Source organism: Neovison vison, chromosome 6, assembly GCF_020171115.1.
Source record: "Neovison vison isolate M4711 chromosome 6, ASM_NN_V1, whole genome shotgun sequence".
NCBI classification, from domain to species: domain Eukaryota; kingdom Metazoa; phylum Chordata; class Mammalia; order Carnivora; family Mustelidae; genus Neogale; species Neogale vison.
Genome location: NC_058096.1, coordinates 28,076,416 through 28,084,956, shown reverse-complemented (window position 1 = coordinate 28,084,956; position 8,541 = coordinate 28,076,416). Strand labels below are relative to the sequence as shown.

The 8,541-nt window shown below is 38.6% G+C and overlaps 1 non-coding gene across 1 annotated transcript; it reads right to left on the bottom strand.

Annotated features, from left to right (window-relative positions):
* Positions 1-353: 353 nt before the first annotated feature.
* On the bottom strand, positions 354-509 carry LOC122910845. The gene has a single exon (XR_006385280.1). It is a non-coding gene; the product is annotated as a U1 spliceosomal RNA (small nuclear RNA).
* Positions 510-8,541: the final 8,032 nt, after the last annotated feature.

Sequence of the window (8,541 nt, the reverse complement as noted above, 5' to 3'; positions counted from 1 at the left end):
TGTTCAAAAAATGTTTTAACAATGATTTGGAATTAATTAAAATAACTGTCGTGTGCTTTCCCATTAATGAAAGTAGGACATTTATAAATGAGCATGTTCATTTTTTTTATTAATGTATAACGTATTATTAGTCCCAGGGGTACAGGTCTGTGAATCACCAGGTTTACACACTTCACAGCACTCACCATAGCACACACTTTCCCCAATGTTTGTAACCCAACCACTCTCTCCCTTCCCCCTCCCCCCCAGTAACCCTCAGTTTGTTTTGTGAGATTAAGAGTCTCTTATGGTTTGTCTCCCTCCAGATCCCAGCTTTTTCATTAATTCCTTTCCTATTCCCTAAACCTCCCACATTGCCTCTCAACTTCCTCATATCAGGGAGATCATATGATAATTATCTTTCTTTTGGGGGAAATCGCAGGGGTCAGCACATCCGGAGTGCAATGGATAAGCCCCGCCCTGGGAAAACCACCTTCGTGATCATGGTATCTCCCCTCCCAGGTAAGTATAAAATGAGCATGTTCTCATCATCTTTAAATATGACACACTGAACTTCTATATGATGCCACTGGTTGTAATGTGAGGTGTTTGCTTTTTGGTGTATCCTACTGACCTCTGCCAGTCCCTCTGGTGGTTTTAACTGAAGGCAAGTCTATCTTGCCGTCCTTGATTTGGGACAATCAGTCATCACAAAACAATTCGTGATAATAAACATTACAAGGAGAGGCCTGCAAACAGCTCCAGAATGATAAATAAAGATACTGTTTTTCCAAATAGGAAACAGGAGGAGGTTAATTTAAAATAAACCACAGCGAGATTTCTTACGGAGTTAGTATCACCTACTTTTCTAAAGCAGAGTAATCATTACACGTGAGGGCAGTTGTTCACCAGAACATCTTGTTTATTTGGCTGATTGTTCTCCCCAGGTATAATGCTTTCCACAGATCAATCAGTAGCTTTAATCGGCTTTTCAAGACTATCTAACAGGGTAATTTGGCCAAATGACACCTGTTATCCAAATCACCCTCCCTTAGCTTTCCCCAGCATGAGCAAATGCACTGCCGAGTTTCTCGCAGACCTGGTGTCCCATTCTGGCTCTCCCACTTCCCTGGAAAGTTGGGCAAACTACTTCAAATTTTTAAATCTCATTTTCCTCATCTATGGTGAATCTAATAATACCTACTCACTGACTTAATGTGACGACAACGTGTTTTTTTTGTTTTTTTTAGATTTTTTATTTGTCAGAGAGAGAACGAAGAGAACACAAGCAGGGGGAGTGGCAGGCAGAGAAACAGACTCCCCACTGAGCAAGGAGCCCAACACAGGACTCGATCCCAAGACCATCAGGACCCCAGCCAAAGGCAGACACTTAACTGACTGAGCCACCCAGGCATCCCGGCAATGTGTATTAATGTGACCAACAAACCTAGTGTTGTGACCAGAACATGAGGGACACCAAATAATAATTACTATTATCCCAAACCATAAGAGGATTCAGAGCCCTAAGTGTCTTGAAAAGGCAAGGATGCACCCAGTCTTGCATGTCTATGCTCTTCTTAAAGAATAAATATCTGTCAGCTTCCATATATAGAATGCACATGTTCTTGAAAAGTTTCTCTGCATAAAAAATATATTGTATCGGGTGCCAGGGTGACTCAGTGGGTTAAGCCTCTGCCTTCAGCTCAGGTCATGATCTCAGGGTCCTGGGATCGAGTCCCGCTTTGGGTTCTCTGCTCAGCAGGGAGCCTGCTTCCTCCCTTCTCTCTCTCTCTCTGCCTGCCTCTCTGCCTACTTGCGATCTCTCTCTGTCAAATTTAAATAAATAAATAAATAAATATTGTATCACATAGTGTCCTGGTTGTGGCTGCTCTGACAAAATATCATTGTTTGGGTGACTTATACATAACAAATTTATTTCTCCCAGTTCTGGAGGCGAGGAAGTGCAAGATCAATGCGGAGTCTGCTTGTCCCTCTCCCTCTGCTCCTCCCCCCCACCCGTCTCTCTACTAAATAAATAAAATCTTAAAAAAAAAAAATAATGTGTGTTTGTAACCAGTAAGTTTTTAGGTCAAATTTTTAATTGTAGGATTTGATTAGCTCTTCCTCTGCATCCTTGTTTTCCTGGGAAAAAGGGCATTGAATAGATATATATATTTCAAGATGTAGAAGGACGCACAGATGCTAAAGAAGTAAGTCCTTAGACAAGAGGTTATTAAGGTGAAGAAAACTTGGTATTATCCAACAGTTCCTCTGTTGGAACCATGTCAGTCTGTGGTGGGTCCTGATGGTACCGGGAAGATGTAGATTAAGCCAGGTAGTAAATACTCAGCCCTTAGCACAGCTTCTCACACAGTCAATTCAATAAATATTTTTTTTAAAGATTTTATTTATTTATTTGACAGAGATCACAGTAGGCAGAGAGGTAGGCAGAGAAAGAGGAGGAAGCAGGCTCCCTGCTGAGCAGAGAGCCCAATTCAGGGCTGGATCCCAGGACCCTGGGGTCATGACCTGAACTGAAAGCAGAGGCTTAACCCACTGAGCCTCCCAGGCACCCCCCAACTCAATAAATATTAGTGGCAGTGATAATTTTTTTTCTTTTATTTATTTATTTATTTATTCATTTGACTGAGAGAGATCACAAGTAGGCAGAGAGGCAGGCAGAGAGAGAGAGGGAAGCAGGCTCCCCGCTGAGCAGAGAGCCCGATGCGGGACTCGATCCCAGGACCCTGAGATCATGACCTGAGGCCAAGGCAGTGGCTTAACCCACTGAGCCACCCAGGCGCCCTGTGGCAGTGATAATTTAATGACTCCTCTCAATTACCCAGCCCAGGGACCCTTGATACTCCTAGCTTATCCTAATCACTATTAATTCCATTACCTTTAGCCAGTGGATCAGAGAGGCAAATAGAAGGGAGAGAAGGCAAAACTAAAAATCTGTGAATTTGATAAATCATTAGTAATCCCTGATAAAGGTAGAGAGGGATTAGGGTGACCCAAATAGTTAAAATCACGACTAAAAGGTGTTTTGTTGTTGTTGTTTTTATGAACCTCTCAACGCCATTTTCTACTCAGTTAGCACTTGATAACCAAGAACTGAAGGCAGTGGCCTTTTTTGATGTTAAGAAATGTTGAGAAAAGTAAAAAGGCACGTGTGGTTTTCTGCTTCACTTGGTTGTCAAGAGAATTGCAATAAAATAACCATTTAAAATCGAGAAATGGAGCAGCAGGCCCTACTCTGAACATTGTACTTTCAATGGTTCATGAACGTTATGAGTCACAGGGACAGCTACCCAAGGGGCGCCTGTCTTGAAGACTAAAAAATTACGGTCAAAAGAAACTAGAAAAATAAAAGGGCTGGGGCCGTCTATCCTACGATGGCTAGCCTTTAGCCTCGCTTAAACAGTCTTTGTCCCGGTGTTCTAAATCAGTGCTTCTTAGACTTTAATGTGCATATAAATTGCCTGGGGATCATCAGAAGCGCACAGGCTGATCTTGTTAAACTTGGGTTGTAGCCTGAGATTCTGCATTTTTAACAAGCTCTCAAGTCATGCTGCTGGTCCGAGGACTCTGCTTCAGGTGGCAGGTTTCAGTATTCCATGTTCATGTTCCTTATGCTTACAGTGACTGGACATTCTGTGCTTTTCAGGACAGCCTCAATTTTATTGATAGGTTATTATTTTCAGCAAGTCAATTAGGTAACTAAATTAATTTGATTTTTATACTTTGGGGAGGCTGTTCGTATAAGAGATTTTTCTTTTCAGAAAATAGCAGGTCAAACTAGATTGTCTTGGCATGGGGTTGAGAAAATAGACTTATTACAAGCGGCCTGGCAAATGTTTCTTCTCTCTTTTTTTGGAGACTTCCTATCTTATTCTAGTACTCCTTTTTGTATCTGCATAACAACTTGGCTAGAACAAAGAAACCATTATTTTCTACCAGTCAAGGCTAAATGAGTCATCCATGAAGGAAGAACGGCGGGGATGAGCTGGAGGCCTGGACTAGGATTACAGCCCAACAAGGGGGAATTTGATGTAGGAAATTTACCTGATGGTCATTCCTGGCTTTCTTCTCTATCAAAAATACATTGAAGAAAATCTCTTTTTTCATCTCTAGACTCCTGGCTCCAAATCATGGTCTAATGCTCTGATGAAAGTTTACTGTGCTCAGGAGAACAGGCTTGTTTTCTTGCTCTGTCACCTACTAGTCATATGACGTTGGTCAAGCAACTTCACCTTTTTGAGCTTCTGTTGTTGTTGTTGTTGTTGTTTAAATTTTATTTTCCTTCTTCTTCTTCTTTTTCTTCTTCTTCTTCTTTAATGGGGGAATGAGGTTGAAGAAACGCCAACATTAAAAATATGTCCCCCATGGATTATTAAAAACCAGGATCATCTAGGCCATATTGAGATTCCTAAAGATAATATCTTAAATGTTGCAATACCTCTATTTAGAGTTAACTCTGAGGCAGAATGCTACTTGTGAAACTCACCTGGACACGTGTGTCCTCAAAGTTGATCTCAATAGGGAAACTGGATGGCTCAGTTGGTTAAGCAACTGCCTTTGGCTCAGGTCATGATCCCAGCATCCCAGAATCAAGTCCTGCTTTAGGCTCCCAGCTCCACAGGGAGTCCACTTCTCCCTCTGACCTTCTTCCGTCTCATGCTCTCTCACTCTCTCTCTCTCTCAAATGGATAAATAAAATCTTTAAAAAAAAAAAAAAGTTGATCTCAATAAAGGGAACCAACGTTTCTTAGCATGAGGACCGAAGTTTCCTTTTCAAACTATAGATTGCTGAGGTAGGAATGTGAAACTCAAGTAATATTTACTACTTCATTAAAAGAGGGGAACAGAAATTGCAAGGCATGTATGTCAGTCTGAATTCTTTAAGACCTGAGTAATTATTCAATAAATGAATGAATGGATGAATGAATGAACAAATGAATGAAATCATGGACAATTTCTGGAAAGCTGGTAACAAAAGATGAAGAAAATCCTTGGTATTTAAAGTGAAAAAGAAACACTGTCATCTTTCTTCAGTATTTAAATTCCTTTCCATTTTTTTTTTTTTAAGTGACAGTGTATTAAAGTTTTAGAAAAATTTAAATTCTGGAAAGAAGCACAACACATTACTACACAAAAGGTGAAAATTAAACATTGACAGAGCACCTTTAGAAAGCATTTTTGTGAAAGTTTATTTAAAAGATATGTCGAAGAGAAAAAAAATAACGATATGAAACACCCCAAGAAAACATAAAAATACTTGAGTCCCTTAACTCCATAATCATTCCAAATAACACTACCCAGAGGGAAAAACCACAATCCTGCATAAATGCAACATTTTCCTCCCCACTCCCCAGCAAATTCGTGGATTCAGACTGATGATTTCAGGTCGCTATCATTTAAAAATAAGTATACTAGGACCTGTCATTATGGGTCTCCCACAGCAACATGAAACATGGATTTCTGTATGCTTGATTATAGGTCCAAGATTCATTCCAGGAAGCAATTAAAAGCTGTTTTAACTTTGAAGTTTTTAAAATGCAAAAGAAAATTCAAGAAATGAAACTCACTTAATGGTACCATTGTCTTTTGCTAACTCTGATGTCTAGATGAGATTTGCCAAAATGTGTTGTTTTCAAAGTCCTAATTAAAAGGCCATCTGTAATAGCTGTGTCTATTAGACACCAAGTAGTACCTGATGAAGGAATTAAGCAGCATACATGAGCTTTAAAATCAGTGTCTTAAGGTGGAAAAAAGCTATCAATCAAGTAACCTCACCGTTATTCTATATCTGAAAAGGAGTTCTTCAACCCAAATCACGTGGATTGTGCTCAGTGGACTGTAGATAGATAATTTGTCACCCTGTCTTATATCAACTATGCTTTTTGATCCATGAACTCAATTCCTAGGTAAGAAAGAAAATATTCTATGTTAAAAAATATGGAGTCATTTGTCTCAGGTAGATTCTCTTTTTGTAGGCTCTCCAAAGGAGATAGAAGTGGTTTCTATAAACACTAACTTTTGTGTTAGAGTATTTTTGGTCATTTAGTTTTCTAAAATCATCATGGAGAGCAATCTTTTTACAAAGCCACGCACTTAATCTTAGTAATAAAACAATACTACTAGATAGAAAGAATACATAAAGAGAATTTAATTATTCTTTTATAGTCCATGAATTAATAATAGAAGCATTATTTTTCTCATTGCATTTCTAATGAGTGAAGACTGACAACACTTTCTGAACACAAAGTCCAGTAACTAAGAACTATCATGAGATTGGAAATATTTTAATATTATCTATACTTAGAACTACTCTTTCAAAAGGAATATCACTGTTGAAGAAATTCAAGATGGTCATGACTGCTTTTATGTAGACTTCAAGATAAAAAAAAATCTGAGGAATATAATAAATCATCTGAATTTGTTTTTGTCTTTCCATGCCATTATAATTCTCCTTTTGCTTCAGGGAAATTTTTGCTACTCAGAATTCTATTGATAAAAACTCTTTATTAACCAAAAATTATCTACTCCACCCCACCTCCCGACATGTTCACAATATTATAGCACAATATCTAAGAGCCCTAAAATGAAAATAAAAGTTTTGAAGATTCTGAATTACTTTCTAAAACATCAAGAAATTAATTAACTCATAGATATCTGCTTTACTTAAATTAACTCTTGGTTGGCTAAGATTTTTGAAAAAAAAAAGAAAAAAAGAATACCCAAATTGCAATCATTCTAGTAAGATTTACCTGATATGTAGCTGATGCCTTAAAAATGTGAGGAAAATTCATAGAATTATAGAAAAGATATTTAAAATCAAGTGGACAGATATTGGTATAAATGGTAGTGAGTCTATCATGCCCCTACATAGTACTTATTAATTTAGATAATTACAGATTGTTTAATTTATAAGAATTAAATGGGAATTAGAAGCCTTCAAGCTAAAACCTAGAAGTAGAAGGGATCTGGAGAATGAGTCTAATCCCCTCATTTTACGGATGAGAAAACCAAAATCTAGAGGTTAAGAGATTAGGCTGGGACCAATTTCCAAGTCTGGTTTCCATTCAATGTATTTGCCATAACAGAATACACACACACACACACACACACACACACACACACACTCTAGGCTAAGAGTTGTGGGGTGGGGAAGCCATAGAAGGATGGGTAGAGATGGAGGTTACAAGCATTTAAAGGACCTCTTACTAAGGGTCAAGCATTATTCTTAACACTTGTATGTGTTTATTGCATTTGATCTCATAGCACCCTTATGAAGAAGCCACTATACTTCAGAGATGAAGAAACTGAAGCTCAGAGGGGTCATCCTGACCCCATTTCCACATATTTGACCCAGACACGAACTGATCCTACTTCTTTGGCCATTGACTGGTTTCACAACAGTATATTGCCTCACACACCAATTCAACAAACGTATACTAAGCCTCTCCTTTATGCCAACCCCCTCTGGGGAGCTGGGTGTGCAGGGATGAAACAAAAGGCTTGACCTCCATCCTTAAGGACTCAGTGGACACAAGGTCAAGCCCCGCTGTTTCCTAAACTGATAGTGTCTCCTTTATTCAGGACCAGAACTGGGAATCCCTATTTTGAATCATTTTTGGAAGCTCTGATAATGATCCCACCTTCATTCAATAAAGTCACTTGAAAACTTAATAACAGCCTTTCATATTCTACTTTTTCTCTGAAAGGTTATTAATGCAAATGGTTTCAATAACAATTGGCAAACATATTTTACACAGTAGTTTTCCACAGTATGGAAACACCAAATTCTAAAATTGCTTCAAGATTAAATATGTTCATAAAATTTTACATTTTCATGGGGTCTGTTAATTCAAATACAACAGAATTTAAGTACAGTGATTTTTTTTTTAAGTTGGGCTTATATTTAGACTCTATTCAACAGAGATCAATTAGGAAAAACATGATTGTAGAGCACAGACCATAGGAATCACGTTAAATCGAAGTGACAGTATAATCCGTGGAACACCAATTCCGAAAATGTGAAGCATTCTTTTATTGAATACAGTGGGTATTCTGCAAATAAGAGAGCACTCAAAAGAATGAACTGACTTGGTACATGACTTTATCCCAGGCATTTTATAATATTCACTGCCAAGCTCACATGCATAATTTGGTTTTGTGTTTGAAAACAGAGCTAATCATTCTATCACCAATCAGGCAAGGCTATGTGGAGCTCAGATAAGAATGATGCATGTTGGAGGGGCCTGTCTACACTGCCTAGATGAGATTGGCCCTTGATTTGCAGCCACAGCTGCTAATGGCTAAGCGTACAGCTATTTTCAACCACTCCACTTAGATTCACATTCTTCTCTGCTCTGGTGCTTTAAAAAGCACCAGGATGCTTGCCTGCCTCCACTGTGTACTGGCAGGCCATCATTCTACAGACTGATTTTAATTTGAGCTTAGGCATGTCATCACAAGTTTGTGGGAGAGTCCTCTGAAGTCTTCGGAAACATGAGAACTGGGTTCTTGAAGCACACATGTCGGATGTCATACAAAAGA